Below are 23,881 nucleotides of genomic sequence, written 5' to 3' on the forward strand. Positions count from 1 at the left end.
GCACCCTCCCCCATGTCTCTGTCCACTGCTGGGAGTCCTCTGCGCCCACCCCTCATATGTCAGGCCACTGCTGGGAATCCTCTGCACCCACCCCCATGTCTCTGTCCACTGCTGGGAGTCCTGGGCACCCACCCCCATGTCTCTGTCCACTGCTGGGAATCCTCTGCACCCACCCCCATGTCTCTGCCCACTGCTGGGAGTCCTCTGCACCCTCCCCCATGTCTCTGTCCACTGCTGGGAGTCCTGGGCACCCACCCCCATGTCTCTGTCCACTGCTGGGAGTCCTGGGCACCCACCCCCATGTCTCTGTCCACAGCTGGTATTCCTCTGCGCCCACCCCTCATATGTCAGGCCACTGCTGGGAATCCTCTGCACCCACCCCCATGTCTCTGTCCACTGCTGGGAGTCCTCTGCACCCTCCCCCATGTCCCTGTCCACTGCTGGGAGTCCTGGGTACCCACCCCCATGTCTCTGTCCACTGCTGGGAGTCCTGGGCACCCACCCCCATGTCTCTGTCCACTGCTGGGAGTCCTCTGCGCCCACCCCTCATATGTCAGGCCACTGGTGGGAATCCTCTGCACCCACTCCCATGTCTCTGTCCACTGCTGGGAGTCCTCTGCACCCTCCCCCATGTCTCTGTCCACTGCTGGGAGTCCTCTGCGCCCACCCCTCATATGTCAGGCCACTGCTGGGAATCCTCTGCACCCACCCCCATGTCTCTGTCCACTGCTGGAAGTCCTGGGCACCCACCCCCATGTCTCTGTCCACTGCTGGGATTCCTCTGCACCCACCCCCATGTCTCTGTTCACTGCTGGGAATCCTCTGCACCCACCCCCATGTCTCTGTCCACTGCTGGGTGTCCTCTGCACCCTCCCCCATGTCTCTGTCCACTGCTGGGAGTCCTGGGCACCCACCCCCATGTCTCTGTCCACTGCTGGTATTCATCTGCACCCACCCCTCATATGTCAGGCCACTGCTGGGAATCCTCTGCACCCATCCCCATGTCTCTGTCCACTGCTGGGAGTCCTTTGCAGCCACCAACCCACCCACCCACCCCCTTGGTGCAGTACACTGCTGTTCTGTGCATACACACACACCAACATACTGCTTATATGCTGCACCAAGCCCTATGCCAACATTCGTGGCGTGTGTACGCCTTGTATCCATTCTGTACTGGTGCCGCAGGGGTACGGGTGGGACGGAGCCTAACCCCGCATTCATAGGGTGTACGGGCCATACCCACGCTCTGAGGGCGTGGGTATGGCACGTACCCCTCCATCACCACAACAATGGTGGAACGGGCCGTACCCACGCCCCCACAGCGTGGGTACGGCCCGTACCACCATTGGAGTGGTAATGGAGGGGTACGCGCCGTACCCACACCCTGAGGGCGTGGGTACGGCGCGTATCCCTCCATCACCACAACAATGGTAGTACGGGCCGTACCCACGCTCTGAGGGCGTGGGTACGGCGCGTACCCCTCCTTCAACACTCCAATGGTGGTACGAGCCGCACCCATGCTCTGAGGGCGTGGGTACGGCGCGTACCCCTCCATCACCACAACAATGGTGGTACGGGCCGTACCCACGCTCTGAGGGTGTGGGTACGCCGCGTACCCCTCCATCAACACTCCAATGGTGGTACGGGCCGTACCCACGCTCTGAGGGCGTGGGTACGGCACGTACCCCTCCATCAGCACGACAATGGTGGTACGGGCCGTACCCACGCCCCCACAGCGTGGGTACGGCCCGTACCACCATTGGAGTGGTAATGGAGGGGTACGTGCCGTACCCATGCTCTGAGGGCGTGGGTATGGCGCGTACCCCTCCGTCACCACAACAATGGTGGTACGGGCCGTACCCACGCTCTGAGGGTGTGGGTACGGCGCGTACCCCTCCATCACCACAACAATGGTGGTACGGGCCGTACCCACGCCCCCACAGCGTGGGTACGGGCCGTACCACCATTGTCATGGTGACGGGTACGCGTCCACGTCCACTTCCGTTGTGACGGTACGTAGGGAGTGGTGGACACGCCCCCCCGAAGTGACCAGACCCAGGAGGTAATGTATGTACAGGACATGTTTCCAATTTTACTTGGGTGGGGTTATGTTTCCTGCCCCTGCCCCCTTCCTTTGCCCCTGGGTGTTGTTCTGACCTTCTGCGGCGTCTGCGTGGGTTTCCGTGTACCAGGTCGTAGGCTAGGAGGGCCGGGATGACACGTAGGATGGGGTCCATGGCTGTCCGTCGCGTACCGCTGCTCCTTCTTCGCTTCGTCCTCAATTTTGCGGCAGTTTTTGGCTGCCGTAAAAAATGGTCCGTGCGGAGTGACGTAGGCACGAATCGTACTTGCTGGTCCATCAAACGCTGCCTGACTCCGTCCGGACGTCACGTACGCGATGTCCCAGATCGGAATTGTGGGTGTTTTTTCGCCGCACGTACTTTTGTACGATTCGTATGGAAATGGTATTTCTGTACGAATCGTACTTGCTGCTTTGTAAGATGGAATTCCTGGGTACGAGTCGTATGGAGAATACGCTCCGTACGACCATTCGTACCTGGGTTTTCCAGGATCGGAATCGGCACCTTTGTGTAACACTTTTGACTTCAACAAAGGTATGGAGTGTTTTCAATGCGCAAACTGCCATTTCTCATGTAGGCTGAACACCCTACCTATGCTTAGCACTTCTACTTAAAAGCAAACATCTCCTTCCTAAAATTACTTGTGTCCTGATTAACACTTGTTCGGGAATTAAACATACATATGAATTCTTCAAATATCCTGTCTCACAAAGACATGGGCTGTGGAGGCAGTATCCATCCCTGACTTAGCAGCATCGATTCCAGCTGGTTGTACCATCTCTAGACTAGATCGTGCCTCAAAACGTTGGGGATGTTCAGTGGTAGTTCACCATGAGCACCTGGAGATTCTGTGTGAGGCAATCACATGATTAGATTGTGATGCCCTCATTATTAAACGCATAACCACCAATAATCACGCCTTTAATGGACTCTTAATCTATAAGCCTCTGGGTCCACAAGCTAATTTTCTAGCATCAGTCGATGGTTTTCTTGAATCATGCTAGCAATTTCCAAACTTTACCATTTTAGGTGATTTTAATCTCACGTCTGCCGATACGGGTGAAAATTATAGAAATACATCTCAATACTGAACTGTCAATCTTTTCAGATAAAAATTAAGTATTTGGATGACACACAATATGGTTTCAGGAAAAAACATGGTACAGAATCAACTTTGATAGTTGCCACAGAGGAGATTATATCGATCATGGACAAAGGAGGGAAGGCTGCAGTGATCCTTTTGGATCTATCTGCAGTATTCGACACTGTGAGTCACAATGTGCTTGTAGTTTGTTTAGACAACATTGGTATTGGAGGGTCCGCTCTCGAACTGCTGCTCTCCTTTCTCACAAATAGAGAACAGTCAGTCTCCCTTGGAGAGTATACATCGAGATTCTTTTCATTGCCATGTGGCATTCCACAAGGGTCCTCTTTGAGTCCCACTCTCTTCAATGTTTATGTTGTTCCCCTGGCTGGCTGATTCGCTCTTTCAGTTTTTGGACAGTTTTCTATGCAGACGACACACAAACTGTGGTATCAATCTCAAGAGATGTTGATAACGTTTCCATACGCTTCAACAGTTGCATGAGTGAAGTAGTTAGATGGTTGGGCGATAATTGCCTTAAATTTAATTCAGAAAAAAACGGAGGTCTTCCGGTTTGGGAAAGAGACCTCTTTCTGGAACATGTCCTGGTGGCCCCAACATCTTGCCCCCTTTCCCTCTCCATGTCATAAAGTTAGGAACCTAGGAGTAATCTTTGATGCAAATCTCACATTCTCAGATCACATAAAAAAGCTTACTTCCGCTTGCTTTTTTCTGTTAAGAACTCTGAGAAAGATTCTTCCGTTCATCTTGTTCGAACTACAGAAAATGGTAATCATTGCCCTGGTGCTTTCAGCCATGGCCCGAGCAGGTAAGAGCGGTGGGGCTGGGTTGGGATGGGGGTTAGTTTATTTATTTACTTTCCTCCCATGGTCGTCTGTTGAATCGCCCCCACCCCCAACCCGGCCCCACCGTCCCACTGCTGTTACCTGCATGGGCGACGGCTGGGTGTTTTCCAGCTTAGATCACCGTAATGCCCTTTACATGGGTCTCCGACAACTGTACCTGTACAAACTGCAAATACTAACGAATGCAGCAACTCATCTTCTAATGAGAACTCCAAAGTTCAAGTCAGTCTCTCATGCATTGGTTGAGCTACACTGGCTTTGTGTCTCAGAAAGCGAGTAGCCTTCAAGGCACTGTGTTCAGCTCAGAAATCTCTTCACAATATAGTCCCTGGGTACCTTAGGAAGGAATTCAAAAGGTGCATACGTACCTAGGAGAGCTCTCCAGTCAGCTGCTTCCAGAACAGTAATAATTCCCAAAATAAACAAATCATCTTGGGGCGGCAGAAGCTTTGTTTCTTCCACTTGTAAACTCTGGAACAAACTGCTTTGTTTCAGTGCTCCGTTTATCATCTCTTTGTGTTTGCTTTGTTCGGACTAAGTTGCAGGGTATGCCCAAGCGTGGGTCCCTTGCTCACTTTACCACTGGACTCAAACTAGCCTGGCTGATTCGGGGTGATAACCCGAAACCAGTCGCAGGATGCTTGTTTCTGGTCCAGGGAAGAACTGGCCTCACAGTTCCGGCTGGACTGTTCCCATGAGGCACAGGGTGAAGACTGATTTGCATATGGCTGGGTCTGAACTGGGGTTGCGAAGTGAGCTGAAAACATTGATGGATTCACCCCTGATCTTATAGTGACTGGGGGTGAGTGTCTGAAAAGATTCAGTGCTCCGTCTGTCATCTCTTTGTGATTGTTTTGTTGGCATCTCAGAGCACAATCTAATCTTACCTGTTTGAGGAAAAAGCTTGAAACTTGGCTTTTCTCATCCATGTTGCCCTATTAGTTTCACATCATAGCAGACGCCAGTGCCAAGATGCCCTCGGGCATTGGTGCGCTGTACAGGCAATATTAATATCAGTATCAATATAAGTGACTCCAATTTCTTGTCTGGATTATGGCGACATTCTTTAGCGGGGTTCATTCAGTGTTCTGTAGCAGGGTGCATCCATTCGTCTCTGAAGAGACTACGGATCACCCAGAACATGGCTGCTCACCTTCTTTGTCATATACGCTAGGCACGCTTCTGTTTCTGTCCAATTTTTCTAATCTTCATTGCTCACTATTGATAAGTACATTATTATAAAGACATGGCCCAGACAGGCCCTCAGTGCCTAAGAAACCTGGTTTAATCTTACCGTCATCAAAGATCATTACATTCTGGAAATCAGAATCTAGCAGTGACTCCTCACATCAATCTGGCGAGACAGAGAGACCATTCATAAACATCTTGGGTCCAAATTGTGGGACTCTGTCCCCCTCTCTTTAAGCCTTTAGCCCTCTGCAGAGAGATTCTGTAAGCAGCCTGAGACCGGGCTATTTTGATCCTAACGGCAAGATTGGCAGTAAAAGAGGCGCAGTTACTGCCAGCCTTGCTTCTCGTAAGCAAGGACTATAAGAACAAAGGGGCAGATTTACAATCCCCTTGCGCCACTTTTGTGTCACTTTTAACATGGGAAAAGTGACGCAAAAGTGGCGCAAGGGGCTTGTAAATCTGCCCCAAAGTGCGTGTTTACGTTCCACTTTCAGGTTTTCAAAACACATAAATAAAAGGCATTGTCATTTACAAATGCAAATGCGAGACCTGTTGCATTGCAAATGCTTGTATTATTCTATTCTGTTTTCCATCATAATAGACACGTGACTGAGCAGTCTTTTGCGCAGCACTTTACCCAGTTACTTTCAATTCATTCTTTTTTGCTGTCCATCACACAGCCTACCGAATAACAACACTCGTCTGCTCCCGGAGAGCGGTAATTAACTTTTAGAAATAAAATCCAAAAGTTACAAATGATAAAGGAACCACGTGAATGGGATGAACAAGCATGGAACCCGAGACCTTATTAGCACTCAGTTCTACCCACTGAGCTACTGTTCATTGCCTAAGAAGAGAGCGTCCAACGTTTTCTGTGTCTTCCCTCCATGCTTCGAACTTTTTTCCCTTGAACGAGGTACATTCTGGCAACCTGTTGCAAGCACATCCCTCTGAAATGAGGCGATTTAGAGGAGGACATAATGAGATATGTGATTTTTGGTCACAGGGTGAAAGGCAACTTTGCCACTAAGTGACATCACTTCCTCTGATGGCGAGGTTTGCTTTAAAAAAAATGGTCTCTAAATGGCAATACACCACCGCTTCTGATGAATCATTCATTGTATATTCACTGTGACATCACGGCTCGTCGATACGTTTAGTGACGTGAGTGCCTTTCACTGACAGGGACCAAACTGCATCTCAGTGACAAGATCATATATACCGTTTCCTGTCGGTGTCATCACTGCCAGTTAGTGACAGGCCAGTGGTACCTCCGCCACTGATTTTTAAGAGTCAGTGACATCAGTGCCTTGTATTGTATTGTCAGTGTCAGTTACCCACCTCACCTGTTATCAGTGACATCATTTTCTCCCAGTGGAGCTGCACTCTTAATCTGAGACTGCATGGACTGACACACTCCGCAATAGGGCTGGTTACAGTGTCCGTTGGCACGAATTATGAAAACCCTTCAGGCAGAAAAAATGTTACTCAAGAGGTGTGCTACACCAGAGGACTGGATATTTGTTTTTATTCATTGAGAACATCAGGCTTCTTCTTGTTATACTACTTTATTTCAGTAAATAACACCAGGCAAAACCCCAGTCCATGAGGAGCTCAAAAATCATAATGAGCTGGTAACGAACACGCAGCCAGAGGACGAGGTGGCCGAGTGGTTAAGGCGATGGACTGCTAATCCATTGTGCTCTGCACGCGTGGGTTCGAATCCCACCCTCGTCGATTATTTTTCCTTGACGAATTTGGGGGCAAATTATCAAGAAAGGCAATAAATGGGCTTGATAATATGCTCTATGGAATTCCAATTGAAGCCCATGTTAGATGTGAAGGACATCTAACATGGGCTTCAGTTGGAATTCCATAGAGCATATTATCAAGCCCATTATCGACGTTTTAGCAGCAGTTTTCTGCCGCTAAAGCGGCGATAATTTTATCGCCTTTCTTGATAATATGCCCCTTGCTGTTCTCGCTGCTCAGCACTGACCCTGAAGATTAGTGCCGGCATTCCTTTAAAGTGGTGCAAACACCTTGACATGTCCTGTGTTTCTGTGCCTAAAACAACCAAAAATTCTGATCTTGTGTAATGTCATCTTATGTAAGGTGCTTCATTGCACTTGCACTTGGTCCAAGTCTGCGCTATATATTTTTAGCACTTTTTAGGTCTCGCCTGAGCCAGCACATGCGCTGACTCAGGCGAGACATTTAGTATACGGGTTTTCAAAGTGCTACCCACCGGCTTTTGCTGGCCTAAAGCTTGCGTTCACGCGAGCATGAACGTGCACAGCTTTCAGCTCCCGAGGCGCCATCTGGAGCATGATTGCTTTCACTTTTGGTGGTGCTGCGCACGCACGACTCGCGAGTTTTCCAGCGCGCACGCACCCCTGCTTTTATGTTTTTCACGCGATCACTTTCCTTTTCCCGCGCGGCCAATGCTTGTTATTTATATCATGTATATTTGTCTCATTTCAGTATCCTAAAAATCTGGCACAGATATCAAGGTTCTCCGTCAATTCGAAACGTGAGCGCATAACCAGGACAATGACCACACTTAAGAATAATGTGTATAACCGAAATAGGAAAATATTGAAATAATAATTCTCTGCATTTTTGCAGTTGCTAAGTTGGCCTTTTGCACTTCTACTTTTTTCAAGTGCATGCTCTGTAGAAATCGGTTGTTTGTTTTTGTCCCGGTAGTGGCATAAAAAGGGTTTCATGACCCCTTTGAAAGATTGGAAAATGCGACCTCCCCTAATCGTCTGTTAAAAAATACATGACAGCCACGATTTGGGGTGCATTGCCACCCCACATCTATGTGTTCTGGTCCCATTTCACTTGCTTCAGTAATAACAGTTATGTTTCTCAATCTTGGAATTGCACCAGTGCCTACATTTTTAACAACAGTTTTCCTGCCTACTTACAACACACAACTCCTAGTTTAGTACTACTGCTTCTCTGTTTGTCCCTACCACTTTCACTGCTAAGTGGTTTCCTGCATTCAATTGCCTTTATATAAACGTGTTGTAAATAAACTGCAGAGACTCTGTTATTCTCTTAATAAAACGTATTTTTGAGTAACACGGTTTCCGCAGAAAATGCGACTATCACTACCATGTTTATTTCTATAGGAACTTTGACTATTTCTATAAACCTGCCATCCCGCCGCTTTTTAACTGTACATAAATATGCATTTTATGCCTCTTATCACAAGACTTGTAGTGCACAAGGCTCGAATATTGTAACCCTGTCGCTGGACTGATCAATTTTCACCTCACAGGAGATGAGATGTATTAGACGTTTTTATTCCCCTCAAAGCTTGCACGGAAATTTGCCATACACAAGGTCATTGTTCACAAAAGAGGAGTTACCCACTTTCTTGAGATTAACCCCTTCGCTGCGGCGGGAATTCCGCCGCAGCGCTGGGGGGTGTGGGGGGGCAGCGCGGTGGCGCTGTGCTCATGACGGAGCCACTCCGTCATGAGCCACGGTTGAGCTGTGCTTATGACGGAGTGGTTCCATCATGATTCCGCCCAGTTGCATTGTCCGCCCGCACAGGCGGGGAAACAGCGCCGCGTGGGCGGAGCGGCCGCCAACGGTCGCGGCATGACGGAACCGCTCCGTCATGAGCACACGGCAACCATGGCTCATGATGGAGCGGTTCCGTCATGAGCGGGGAAGGGGTTAACAAGGAAATGTATCAGTGGATTGTGATTGTAGCTGTGGTTGCAAGTACCAACTTTTTCTCTTTAAGATGGTAACCATTTGCAAAGCGGCATCAGTCAAAGTGGTACAGAGTTCACTGTGCTAATCGCAGCTTAGAGCATCGGTGGGGAGGGAAACATAGCGATCTCATGGGCCTCTGAATGCTCTGCCCGATGTCCCTTTTTCAATATAACGTTTTCTTTGCCACTGTAATCATGTCCCTCTGGAGAGAAAGGTTGCTCTACTGACACTTTACAAATGCAGAGTTGGGTGTCTGCTGTTTAATGGAGAGCTTCCTCAGTGCATTGTGCATGGGTTCAAGGAATCACAGCAGGCTTTCTGCTTCTTGACTTTCAAAGTAACAGAATTTCTAAAAGTCCCTAAAGCCAACGCACAGGCTTAAATTCTTGGAATCTGCTGCATGGAGTCTGCCGTTTTTGGATACTGCAGAGGCAGGGCCTGCTTCTTCAAAATCCCTTCCTAGCTAAATGGTATGGTTCATCAGCGATCTGTAACCTGTGTAACAAGCATTTTCAATGCAATAGGTCTCGCATTTACGCGAGTTTAAGCTATTAGTATTGTAAATGACATGCCTTTCATTTATGTTTTAAAAACGAAAACACAAATAAAAGGTATTGCCATTTACAATGCCAATAGCTCAAACATGCGTAAATGCGAGGCATATTGCATTGCAAATGCTTGTATTACTTCTTGCATATCTTGAGTGGACTGGAGGTGAGAAGAAGATGCCGAGAGTGCCTTACAATCTTGTCCTATTTCCTTCAATATATTTGAGACCTTAAAAGGCAGGCGAAGCTATAGAACTGCCTTTGCTAGCAGTGCATACGATAACCTAATTTTGTCACCAGTACAGGTGCCACAGCAGTTAACAACTGGTCAGTTTGGCTGCCTACGTAAAATATGTAGAGTTACAGGTTAAAGGAGCAAGCAGATAACTCTGTCTAGTACTGAATGTGTTGTTTTGTTTCTCATTTGGTCAGTCAGACTTTGCAATGGAGCGTGGAGAGCACTCTTCGTGTGCACGCACATGTGTGGGATTTAACATTGAAAAAAAACTAAACTGTAAACTTGGTACTTGTATAGCGCACGACTCACCACCTCGTACTCATACCGCTGTAGGAACCCTTCCTGGCTTTCCCTGTGAAGTTTCCACTCCTGTGCACCCCCATGGTGAAGCCAGGCATCGCAGCACTGTTGGGGCCATTGTGGAGATTAAGCAAGCTATTGCCCAGAGTTGCAGCGTGGGACCCATGATTAGAATAGGTACTGAGGCGAGAATATCAGGTCCGAGGAATTATTTTAACCCGAGACCCCACCAAGGCAGGAATCAAACCCTGGTCCCGGACCAGAGCTCTGCATCAAAGTCTGCCGCTCTAACCATTGAACCACACTTCTCCACTTACAACAAGATGGCCTCTCTGCACCAATGACTTTCCCCTTCACTGTTGCTTCATCAACGCATTAAAAAGTCAGTGTCCCAAGTGTTCTTTTACTAGGTACATTACAAAATGTCGCTGAATCAGCTTCTGTTTCTTGAGTGGTATAATACTAACTTTTTTCCTTCGTGAAAGAATTTATTTACATTTCGATTGCAGAGAGCCTGTATTGTAACAAGCATTGTCATTGCCAATAGGTCTCGCTTTTGGGACCTTATAAGTATTTAGTTTTGCAGCACAATATCCTTGGTGCAACAACATCAACTGTTGCATGGCTAAACACTTATAAGGTACAAGGTTTAGCCATGCAACAGCTGATGTTGTTGCACCAAGGATATTGTGCTGCAAAACTAAATACTTATAAGGTCCCAAAAGCGAGACCTATTGGCTATGCCAATGCTTGTTGTAAATAGTTTGCGCTAAATATTAAAAAAAGGCTGCAAATAAACTGCATGTAGCGCGAATCGCAAAGTCAGCTCGCAGGGTTTGGAGCGCTTTGCATGAGCTCCAGCTAGTTACATTAAACGTGACACATTCATTTTTAGTAAGAGGAGATAAAGTGATTTGCTCAGAATCACAGGATGTTAGTAAATGCTGAGACTCGAACGTGTTCCCACAGTCTGTACCAAGTTATTCCAGTAACTTAATTTTCTCTCCCTCTTCCATTTATTGTGCTACCGACGACCAACTTTATCACCTCCCCTATTTTTAGTTTTTTACTCATTGGGGTATATTCTCAAAAACGTGTGATAACCATCGCAAATTTAATTTAGCACAACTTTGCATATGGCAGTTTATCGCGGGAAAACAACGCTGTGTTAACGTACTATTCCCAAGCTGGTGGCACCATGCGATAGTCACATGATAACGCGTCAAATGATCGCATTAAACATAACGCGATGCCGCAAAAATGCGAAACACCAATGCAAAAAAGTAGCGATGGGGCCACCCACGATTCAAAAATCAGAGATAACCAGCGACAGGCCTGCGAATCCCACGCGTCATGTGGGAAAATGCACCATAAAAGCATTTTAAAAAATCAAAGGGAGAAAAAAAGAAACCGCGTAGCCCCATGGATGCTCCCAGACCAAGTGCAGAGGCCAACGCGAACCCCACAAGCCCTACAGACCACCTCCAAGGAACCCCATGGTCGGGGACAGCCAAGGAGAAGAGGAAGAGGCAGACGGGGTGCAGTCCGCAGGAAAACCAGATCAGCGGGACGGAGGGGACAGAACACCACCATCCACTGAACAACAACATGACAAACGTGAATGCAGTCGTAGTGTCGAGGACGCCTATGGAGGAGGACAAGAGGCGCTGGCACGATGTGAAAAGTCAAACTAAGTACAAACCCACTGCCCACAGGAAGGCAGCAATGGCGACAGGAGGTGGGAGTCCTGCACCACAGGAGGAGCCGGAGGAAATGGAGGCACAGTCATCAGGGTGGAGACGGCGCACGGAGTTGGGAGTCCGGACACAGCTCGATAGGAACTGACAACATCAACCGGGTCAGTAACGACCAGGGACTGGCGGTACGGAGGGGGGGAGATGGGCACAATGGCACACATGCACGACGATTTGTAGCACACTGCACAACCACAATGACCCTGGATCATGTCCCTGATCACCGTGGCACACTGCAGCACACATACATAGCAACAACAGCACATCCAATGACAATGTGGAACAAAGTGCAACACCAACACTGCAGAACAAAGGACACAACTGGGTCCGCTCATGTGCAGACACAGGCCAATCACATCTAACATAGCAGGAATAGGGGAGATGGAAACGTACATGTACAACCTCACCTACGTCACGTAGTCCAAATGTCAACAATACCACATCAAACATACTGCACCTCCCAAACAGTCACAATGAACAACGTCATACAATCTGCTTGTAAACCAGAAGAATGCGCCAACACACATGTCAACACAATGTCAACATGCATATCCCCTTCTCATTGCATAGGGACAAACAACACCTCCAGCAGAGCAGACCACACTACTCATCAGTGACGTTGGAGAGGACAACCACACCTTCGACACCGACGTCCTACAACAGCCCATGGACATCTTAGGTGACCCAACCCCAGGAGAAGTGCAGCCAAGCCAGATAGAGGAGACACCAACCCCTGCACAGACCACACAGCAGGAAGCACCCGCCTCCACGTCTGGCTCCCAACACTCCACCTCGGCACACATCTCATTCCAATGCCAGGTGTCAGAATGCCAAAGGGAGGTGGCTGAACAGGTACGGGTGGGGTCAGAGCACATGGAAGCTGAACTAGATCACACACGTGGGTGTTCAAGTCCCACCAGGGACCACCTACACCCCACAAAGGAGACCCACACCTTGACAGAGACACAGGCCTACTTCCTGCAACGAACAATGCCCAGAGCCGAGGAATCATCATTCACACCCCCACGCTGTACCTCCGTACGACGGCCCAGTCCACTCCTCCCACGCACTGAGCGGGTGACGACAAAGCTGCATGTCCATGGCCTTACCGGCTGCCAGAGGTAACATGGTTGCGCACGCTGTACACAGCACAATGTAATGTTGTGGGTACAGGGACCCTCATGCATACATCATGACCACACAGACACACTGAGATAATTCGTGGAACTGGCTGCGGGCACGAGCGCCCGGCTCCTTTATTGGCAGGGACACATATACAGTGACGCCTGTGCTGGATGTGTGTGGGGTGAGTGTAAGCCAGCCAGCACGGAGTGGCTGGTGCTGGCAACAACTTGTACAGTCAACACTATGGAAACAAAAACCAAAAACACCAGCATTACAGAGGCAAACGTGGAGCATCATTTTGGTAGCTGGAGCAAGTACAGAGGCCACCCAACATGCAAACATAAGTGTCCGTGAGTTGCAGTGCGCTGATGTTGGGGCACCTGAGCTGAGCTTGCACATGTGAAGGAAATGTCTAGGAATGTGTCCCTTCGGTAAATACCTGATGAAGCTGCAGTGGTGTGTGTTACACCTGCATCATCATCCTCATCTTCGTGCCAGGTCTCCCACACTGCCTGAGGTGACATTGCTGCGTGACCTCTCTACAGCACACAACTCAATCCGGAATGGTCCATGAGTCGTGGTGCTCTGAGTCAGTGGCACTTGGAGTGGAGAGCAGGGTATCAGGCAGATGTTGGCATCCACAACAGGTGTGTCCAACTCTGATAGTCTGGCAGCAAGACACTTTCAACTCTGGCAGTTGTCTTCTGGAGGTGGCCCTGGCGGTGGTGGCGTGTGCCTCCTGTGGTGATGCGACGTCCGGTCCGGTCAGGACTTGTATTGATGTGTGAGCCCTGGTGGACCGCATTTCAGTCCGGAGGCAGCGGACAGCGCAGGGCCACAGACACATGGCGTTGATGACCCAAGATCACCGTCTCAGAGGCCATCCAATATCTCAGCAGACAGGGTCCCTGACTGATGCTGCACAGAGTCAGTGCCCCCGGATGCGATACGGGAGGGAGGCACAGGCACACCCGCAAAGGAACGATGACTTGTGGGGCACTGAGATAGGGGCACATGAAGTGATGAGCGGGTCCTCGTTCATGTCCAAGGTGGATGTGGCACAGGCTTGTGGGGGACAGTGGAAGGTGTCCTCCAGGGCATGATGCAGAGGGCAGAAGCCGTCCGGAAGCAGCAAATAGAGGAGTGGAATGCTACAGCCTCATTTTTTGCCACAAAGTCTGTATCACCGACATGATGGTGACGACAACCCCCAGTCCATGGACTCAGTCGCCACCAGAGTTCAACAAGAAAGTGTCCATGGATGTCGGGGGACAGACTTAGTGGCATCGGCGCAGCAAGGGGACGCAGTCTGCGATGAGGCCAGTACAATGATATCAAGTATGTCATAAACAGATCATGACTGAGTTCCAAATGTGTGACCTACTTGATCGCAGTGTAGGCCAGAGTCAGCGGTCAGCGCGAGCCAACCGCTGTTCAGCGAGCTCCTCCGGGAACTCTGACACACGATGTTGAAATGGCATGAGGGGGTGACTTGTGGTTGATGGAGGTAGAAGCACCAGAGCTGAGCGGGTGTTCAGTCAGCGACAATGACGTGTTCAGCCTGGTACGGACTGGATTGGATTGGTGTGAGGCCTGCTAGACTGCAGTGTAGGCCGGAGACAGCGGTCCACATGGGCACACAGCCACGTGTAGTTGGCCCGCGATGCACAGAGTCAGTGACACCAGAGCAGTTGTCGGCAGTGTTCGATCACCTCCGTAACGGTGATCCTTTTCTCCTCCAGAATGAACCGCATCTTCCTCTTACACCTCTCCCTGCTTGCAATGATATGGACTCTTGCATACATGTATCAAGACTCAGTTCCAAGTGTGTGACCTACTCGAACTCAGTGTAGGCCGAAGGCAGTAGTCAGCAAGGGGCCACAGACAGCTGTCGTTCGAATGCTATGCCCAGAGTTGGTGGCACCACATAGAAGGGAGAACACAGATATGATTCGGCCATGAAGTGTGTCTTCTGCCATTGCATAATCAATACTCAGTTCCAATGTGTGACCTACTTGACCGTAGTGTAGGCCGGAGGCAGCAGTAGAGTACGTCAACGACAAAGGAGTAAAGCGGGCCTCTGTCGTGGAGGCCGTGATGGTCTGAGGAGGCTGACAAGGTCGCGGGCCTCGGGCTTGGAGCTTGCGCCGGCACGTGGTGGGCCCTCTTTGACACACACCAGTGTCAGCAGGTGATCAGTATGGCCTGGCTGCGCAGGGGCGGGCCTGATGGGTTGGGGGTCCAGCGGGCCAGGGTACAGCAGGCGCACAGGATCGCAGGCAACTCTGCTCACAAGGACGGCATCGGCCTTGTGGTGGGGTGAGAGGTGCCACCCTAGCAGAGAAGAGTATTCCGGAAGAGAACCACGCCCAAGGCTACGTGCTTGTTGGTTGTCCGCTGTGTTGGTGCCGTGAGCCTGTTGGGCGATGATGGTCAGGATGCGTAGGATGGTTGTCCTTTTGGGCCTGTAGTGGGCAATGAAATTGTCAGGTGTTGGGTCTGTGAGGCTGGTGCGTTTCCTGGGGGTCCGCTGTCTTTGTCCACGCTGCCTCTGTGGTGGTCTGAGGGAGAGGATTTCGGGGGTGGTTGTGGTCCAGGTGGTGGTGGCGGTGGGTGTTGGGGCCCTGTTGGGGCTCCAAGCTGCATGATCAGTGGCTCCAGGGCGTCTGTTGGTCTTCATGTGTGGCTGTGGTCTGGGCTCCCTTTTCTGTTGCAGATTGTCGTCTGATTTTGCACCAGGTACGAGTTAATTTCCTGCTGCTAACTCGCCTTATCGCATGTTTTGTGGTCTTATCGCAGATGCGGCTGGTCGTTGAGAATGTTGGGGTGTGGTGTTGTCGCAGCTTTTTGCTCGGGAACGCCTACTCTTCATCTCATTAGCGATAGTTGCCGTGGTCATCTGTGGCGATGTTTTTTGAGGGCGCTATCGTAGGAAATCTGGTGGTATGGGCTGTTTGCACCAGCTTGTGAATGGGGCGGTAATTTTATTGCCACTTTGGCTGCGATAAAGTGCTGATAACTCGGCGATAGCTCCTTGAGAATATGCCCCCTTGCGTACTTAACTTTCAAACTTATTTTTACCATGCTTTGTAATTATGCACTTCATTATCAGCCTCAGCCGGTGCCAATTCCATACATGGCCTCGAGATGTCGCTGTGCTACACCCGAAATGTAATGTCCCGAAAGCCCATGCCTCGGAACGCCAGGCGACCTGCACACAATAGACAGCTCCAGGTAACACCAGCAGTGAAACATACAATTAGAGGTTTTAATACAAAACTCACCGTTTGGGTGTTACTGCTCATACTGTCACCATACGCCCCATAATGCAATCAAGCGCTGTCACCCAGCTTCTTTATTTCGTTGATAATTTCCTCCTCGCGCAAATCAGTTGAATTGAATGACTGGAATTCTTCCTTTTGCATCAATATATGATCGTTAAATTTTAATTTCGTTTTCCTTTGTACGGCAAGAGGAAGGTGTGTCTTAAATGTAACTTCGAGATATAAATAAAACACATTTTCACCTGAAGTTCAGGTACGGTAAAAATATACCCGTCCCTGGGTGGGCTTGAACCACCAACCTTTCGGTTAACAGCCGAACGCGCTAACCGATTGCGCCACAGAGACTGCTGCAACTACCATGTTTCAATCACTATTTTAGTGTACACCACGGTATGTTTCTGTGTCTGTATATGAATTTTTGTAATGCTGTCATCATTAATTTGATTATCTTAGCTACACCACAAACGTTACACGATGGAATGTATATGACCTAGTCTTCAAGTTGAGCACAGGGGGTTATTTGGGTGGGGGGGTGGGGGGAGCATTTTTGGATTTAAGTGAGTTATTGTTAACCTGCGTTAGTTGCCAGTAAAGCAGGTTCGGCACAGTTTGTTTGTTGGCTTTGTCATTGCAGCTTTCAATTCGAGGGGTAATTGGACTTCAATTGATATTATGAGGGTGACCCGACCTCTCACAGGTGTGGTCTCATGAATGTCAGATGTTGAGATCTCAGGCCCAAGTCTGTCTCTTTTGCCTCATAGATACCTTGCAGCCGTCGCACAATCACAGGCCACAGGGGCTGAGCCTGGGGTGAAGGGTGTTGGTATTGTTAGTCCCTTGAATACTCCTTGGGTGAAGGAGTCTGGCTATACAGGAAGGGGGGGGGGGGGGAGGGGGATGGGCTTTATGGAAGGGCACCCCTGCTCTTCTAATCATAAAGCCAGTATTTTGTGTGCTCATTGGGGAGGTTTGATTTCCTTAAGCACCTTTCCGGGGCTCTTCAACATTTCAGGAGAAGTTTATCTGTGCAGGATTTATTGATCACCAATCTAGATTATCGTATATTAGCTGGGCTTTCTGATAGGGGTAGGGGTTTTGCAGTGCCAGTGCAGTATCCGAAGGTGTACAGACCTGCACTGGAGTACCAGGGCATAAATGACAGCGCTGATCTTGGACAGGTTTCTGTCCCACACACTGACTAGTTTCTCAGCTAGTGGATTCAATTCTAGGGGTGTGTGAACATTGTGTAATTTCCTTTCCATAAATAATGCAAAGTTTTGGAAGAAGTATGCAAAATTATGGGCAATAAAAAGCTGGCATTTGTAGCAATATTTAAGTGCAAAATGCATCCTCACTTCCTTTTGGACGTAGGAAAATATTTCACGCAAAATAGTGCAAAAAACACAAAAGCCACAAACGACAGTCACTCACATTCTGTTCTTGACATTGTTCCTGTGCTCCTGTGAAAGGATGTTTACCCGACCAGACTTGAAATAACACAACATGGCCTAATGGCATAATTTCAGATATTTCATGCAATAATGCATAATGTGAAATGCCAGAAAGTATGTGAGATCATGCTGGCATGATAAAAAATTTCCCCTAGCCCAGTGTTTCCCAAACTGGGGTCCGAGGACCCCCAGGGGTCCGTGGCACATTCCCAGGGGGTCCGCAGGCAGCAATTTTAAAAGCACTGCAAAGTTCCTTGTAAAATTAGCAGTTTTCGAGCAACTATAAAAGTGTCAAGAAAATGCCAGTGATTAATGTACCTGTTGGAGAGAGATGAGAGTTTTGTCTAGTGGCAGCTTTGACTTATCTAATGTGACACAGAGGGTTAATACGCCTATGCAAAGAACGAGTACAATGCATTTTAAAAAACAGTATTTTATGTGCATAGGTCAGTGGGCTACTGATTTTGTCACAGAGATTCTTTCGTCACTGTGCAATTCATAAGGAACAATCGTAATCTAGCAGTGTCCTATAAACTGTCATCAAAGAGCTGCTTGCAAACTGCAGGGTAAAAGTTAGCAACATATGTTTATTCCCAGTCTATCATTATCCTGATGCTGCTATGTTCCCACTTCCTGCACATGAACAATTTTGTAATGCCGTTTTGTCACTTCTATGTGTGCTGCCTAATGCAGCACACATGGAAGTTACAAAACGTCGTTTTTATTAAAGATTGTTTATGTGCAGGAAGGGTCACCATCCTGAACATAACCAATCAAAGGTGTTTTGCTTTTTCCGTTAGAAAAAGCAAAAACAAGGAGAAATAAGGCATTTTTTTAAATTACACATTTATTTCCCGCATGTATTGTTCACTTCCGTTCATTTTCTGCTCTCTAGTTTAAATATTTATTTACCGCTCGTTTTGTTAATTTTCTTTCATTTGGTTTGTCTTCATCACAGTTTATGTATTTTGGTCTATACACGTGATTTTTTATGCATTGATTTAACTGTCCAGAGTTATTTCATTTGTTTGGGATAGTGAACTTAATGGTCCTGTTTCATTTCATTTGTAGACCCCTGAAGAAGGGTCAGATTATTGACCCGAAATGCATTGGGTGGATGTCTAATGTGCTCAAGAAGAACAATTCTTTGTTATGTATGATTACATTTGGAAATGATATTTCAACGAGAGACTCAATTGTCGAAACTCAATCTATGAAGTAAATAAATTGTTGAAGAAACTTTATCAGTTTCATGGTTTACTGAGTGCCCTTGTCTGCGAGAAGGTGATTCTTCTCACTACACACGAATAATTTTTCCTCATTTCACCAAGTTAAGACCAGGTTTTTCATGGTCTTAATTCTGGTGCTGTCTCCTATTTAAGCTGACCTTGTAAATAGAGGGCAGCGTCAAAATCAATGGGTGTTGGAGTGAAACGCCCACTGCAACTCCCACTGCCCACCTTTTTCACGCTAAGCATCGCGTGAAAGGGGTCCTTATTTACAAGGCAGCGTTAAGCCACAATAAGTGGCTTAACGCTGCCTTGTAAATAAGGCAAAGCCCCTATTGCCACAGGAACATCGCAAAAAGTGACGTTCCCATGGTGATAGGGACTTGTAAATATGCCCCTAAAATCCTTAGTAATTTGAGTATTTGTTTTGTATGCACGTTTGTTTATTTTTTTCGAATTACTATTTTAATGTTTTAATGTTTGAAATGTAAATCCTACAAATTGCTTGGGGGTCCCCGGCTTCCAGTGGTGACTCAATGGGGGTCCTCAGGAGTCAAAAGTTTGGGAACCATTGCCCTAGCCTATTCAATTTACCACATCATTTATTGAGGATGGTGAAATTTTGGTAGGTTTGATGCAACCGGGAGACAGGCAGTTAATCAGATATTTCAAAGTCCAGAAACTGAGCAAATTAAAATCTAAGGCTGTGTCCGCATCGTGGGTGATGCTGATGTGTCATTTGCGCAAAGTCCAGGTTATCCATGGTATCAACGACTTCTTGGGCATAAGCGATACAGGATCCATCTTCCCAGGTGTGCATGTGGCTCATGAAGGATAAAAACTTGGAGCCTGGCACTAACCATTGCTACAAACCCATAAGCTTTTCAAGAAATGATGAGTGGATATTTTTAGTAGAGCGAAAGTGGGTGCGTGCCATGTGAATTAACATTTCTCATAGGTTCTAATCGTTCTAGCTGTTCCAGGAAAAAAACTTTATTTTTCCAATCTCTGGCACAAACTAGTGCTGGTAAATGAATGTTGCCCCATGGTAAGTTTTCCAGGTGTGCTGGGCCCGAATTTTGTCCATGCACGAATAGCTTCCAGGATCAAAGGGCCAGGACCATTACAATTGTAAGCTCCTGCCTGGATCAATGTACAGATTGCAGTCTCTTAGCCAATACTGCTAAGTTTCAGAGACAATAATGAAGTCAAATAATGACATGGAAAAACAAAAAATGATAGCTGAGATGATTGAATTAATGTCGGCCACTGGTAATTCCATATTGTATCGCTCAGTGCGTCCCTCCAAGGATGGACCCAAATTTCGGTACCCGGCCTTAGTCCTGCTCCATCAGGAACAATCCAGACCAGAGGACCACGTCTCCACACTCTGAAACGTTCACAAACATCAGGGTTTGGTTTCAGCCTTGTTGGGACTCATGAGTGAGGTGCAGCTTTAGTCTGGGCAAACCCATCACACTTGGTGTGTTTCATTGAGAAAACTCACAAAGTGAAGGGTTGGATGTGTGAATTAAGTTCAGCCACTGGTACTTTGGGCCCCAATCCAGCACTTTTGTTTTTTTTGCTCACTGCAGCGCTCCAAACATGGACCAACCTGGTTCAAATAGCCTTGGTCCTGCTGAAATAAGAACAGACCAGCTCGAACCCGCAGGCCACATCTGCTGAGAACTTGACCACAAGGCAATCTATCAGTGAGATGCGTCTCGTGCTACCGCACAGCAGGCACAGGGCCTGCATCTGGACAAACTGGACCAGTTTCCTTCTGGTTGGACCACACCGGTGAGGAGCAGTTTAAGTCCCGTGGCCCAGTGAGCAAACACTGCCCTCATGCCAGGAGAGGCCGCGAGGAGCAGAGTCAATGAAAATGTGCCCATGACCCACCAGCTGATTACTAATACATCTTGATTTGTTTTTACACAGTATGTCTCTAAAGAAATCGACAATAAGGAATAGTATGATTGTACGTTGCACCATCTTACTTTATTTATCACAAACAGACTATGGGGCATATTATCAACAGCCAGCGATAATTATCGCTGGCCATACATAGCGATAGAAATATTCTCGCCGGCTATCACTGAATATTATCGCCATGATAACGCTATATTTACAGCGCATAGCGCTATGGCGATAATATTTCAGCGTTAGCGGTGTTTTCAATGGAACATCGCTGGTTATCCAGCGTTGTTCCATTGAAAACAGAGATAACATTGCTGATACGACCCTGTGGTCCTATCAGCATAATCCATCTCTCATCAAAAGTATGCCTTAGTCAGGAATTTAACAGACGTTAAATTCCTGAGTTAAGGATGAGGTAGCATGATTTTTTTTATCGCTGCACCTCCTTGTTAATATCACAAAGCTGCCTTCACGATAGTAACATGTGTTGTTTTCACAGCCACGCCTCTTTTGCATCTCATTAGCGATGCGAGGCTGTGAAAAAACTGGCTCTACATCAAGGAAACACGTGCTAGCGTGTCCTTGATGATATTGCGATATAATTATCGCCGCTTTTCGCCCAAAAACGGACGCTAAAGCGGCGATAATTATATCGCCAGCCCTTGCTAATATGCCCCTATGTTTTAAGATAGCTTTATGGGTTAGGGCACCTGGTCTATAATACTGTTCACAGATCTCAGGTAGTTACAGCAATAACAACAGAGATAAATGTGTAATCAGTGGACATAGGTTTGAACGATAAAACCACGTGAAGGGTTAATTTGCCTTATTCATGGCATTGCATACAGCCAGCGTGTCACAGGCTAGTATTCCATGTTTGATAGCTTAGTAAGGTACATGGCATAAAGTCCCTCATGCCATTGATTAAAAGGCTATTGCCTGTCCCTGAGGAGTTCCATTATCATATAGAAGAATGAGGCCAAAGGCAGAGTTCCTTATAAGGTTGTGGAACTCCGAGGTGACTTGCAATATCCTTATCATGTAGGGCAGGGAGTGCTTTATCCCTTATAGTATATAGTCACTCCACTCACCTTTCCCACAAACAATTTACATCCTCTGTACATAGCTCTTTCATGAAAGAGAGAGCATGTTTGAAAACATGAAGAAATAAAATGGAATATTTAGTGCAAAATTAAATACTTCAATAAAGCGGTTGGATATTTGTTGCCAAAAGATATTAGAACCTACTTAATGCAAGCCATTTTATCATCAAAAAATATTTGTATAATCTGTAGAAAAATGCAGAAAGACCCTAACTTTTCTATGATTACCCACAGAGTGCAAAAAAATAAACATGTTGCAATAAATATCCCATTTGTGCTTGTCCCTGTACAGCTAGAACAACAGCAGAAGAAAGAAAAGGAATCATTTTCGTTCTCTGAGCAGCTGTTTTAATTATGCAGCATGACCTCGCCTGCCTTTCCCCTCAGTTGCAGGCTGTGGCAGCAGGCATGCTGACATCAGAACTCAACTGTAATACGTTATTACAGTTGAGCAGCGCGGTCAGTTCTTTATAATAGGCGACTGCAAGTGTCACACGTCTGATTGTAAAGAGATTGCAGACAGGAGTATATACAGGGATTGCAGAATCGCATAAATTATAAACAATGTAATGCTGGTAGCCTTGTTTAGCGCAGAGGTCACAAGTTCTAACCATGGTAGAAAAAAACCTTAGAGGCTTTTGTGCTATCAGAAAACTCTTGCATGTGACCTAAAAAGCATACATTTCAATGCTATCAGATTCCAACCCAATATTCCAATCCATCCTTAATAAAGGGGTGGCTTTGATTTAAGAAGTTGTGATAATCACTTATTAAGTACCCAAAATATACTGTTTGGTGTATAAATGGCCTTTATTGGTGTAAGTATTCACATATCAAGCCCATCATAAGCAGGAACTCATCTTTGTAAAGGGGCCATCTTATGTTTGTACCACTGAGTTGCAGACGTGGCATGATGGGGTGAACATGTTCACATGAAACACCAGGGGCGCTGGCGGGAGACCCTGCTGCTGCTTCCAATGGATGATTTAAGTGATCTGTTCTCGGTCACACATAAGGAAATAATTAATGTAGGGCTCTGTTTGCATAATCGTGTGTACATTCATTTACAATCTTTGAAAAACGGACTAAGAGCTTGTATAAATTTCCGACCAAAAAACATTAGTTGCATTGGCCGGGAATCGAACCCGGGCCTCCCGCGTGGCAGGCGAGAATTCTACCACTGAACCACCAATGCTTAGGGAAATGCATCCGCTCCAGGTGATATGTGTACAAAGAACAATCCGATATTGTGCATCATATGTTTGTAGTTTTATTTTCCCTGATACGTTTTTATAAACTACTTGTAAGCAAGAGTTGTCAGGTGTGATACAGTGAGTTGACCAGTAGTTAAAGGGCTGGTTATCAGTATGACATCTTCAACCAGCCTTAGGTTTCTCTATAGAAATGCATTTTAGAATTTCACATTTTTTAGCACATGCATACATTTTGTAAACAGGAAAGTACAATTGCCTAAATGCCATTTATTTGCGCGGCATAAATCAAAGGGCCGGCTAAAGATGTCTCACTGCAAGGGACCATTTTGCAGCTGTGCGAGGTTTCCCCCTCAGCCCACACCCTTCCAGTCTTGCCCACGTTGTCTGCACGACTTTAAGAATATTCCCCTGCTCCTCACTGGTTGTAGGTCGCCCACAACCCGGGGCAACAACTCGAAATATCTTCAACACATCACGTCAGCCATCCTTACTATTTCTGTTTGTCCTCTGAGGAGAATACAAGCATTTAAGTATTCCATGTTTTAGGAAAATTGGACTCTCCATAATGAAACATTACATACACGCTAGCTAGTTGGGCTGTTTAAGAATCTCCCGTTCCATTAAAACATGAATTGCGGATCCACCGGATCAACCAGCGCCAGCCACGGCCATGGACGGATTTAAAAAGATACCGCACGAAATGACGACGAACAGAGTAGAAAGCTAAAGTCTGCTTCATGTGACCCAAAGTAAACCCA

General features: G+C 47.2%; 3 non-coding genes across 3 annotated transcripts; 1 reads left to right on the forward strand and 2 right to left on the reverse strand.

The window, feature by feature from the left end:
• Positions 1-6,877: 6,877 nt before the first annotated feature.
• TRNAS-GCU (transfer RNA serine (anticodon GCU)) lies at positions 6,878-6,959 on the forward strand. The gene has a single exon. It is a non-coding gene; the product is annotated as a tRNA-Ser (tRNA).
• A 9,518-nt stretch (positions 6,960-16,477) lies between these two features.
• On the reverse strand, positions 16,478-16,551 carry TRNAN-GUU (transfer RNA asparagine (anticodon GUU)). Its single transcript has one exon. It is a non-coding gene; the product is annotated as a tRNA-Asn (tRNA).
• A 6,482-nt stretch (positions 16,552-23,033) lies between these two features.
• On the reverse strand, positions 23,034-23,104 carry TRNAG-GCC (transfer RNA glycine (anticodon GCC)). The gene has a single exon. It is a non-coding gene; the product is annotated as a tRNA-Gly (tRNA).
• Between the last annotated feature and the right edge of the window lie 777 nt (positions 23,105-23,881).

Source organism: Triturus cristatus, chromosome 12 (assembly GCF_964204655.1).
Source record: "Triturus cristatus chromosome 12, aTriCri1.1, whole genome shotgun sequence".
NCBI lineage: Eukaryota > Metazoa > Chordata > Amphibia > Caudata > Salamandridae > Triturus > Triturus cristatus.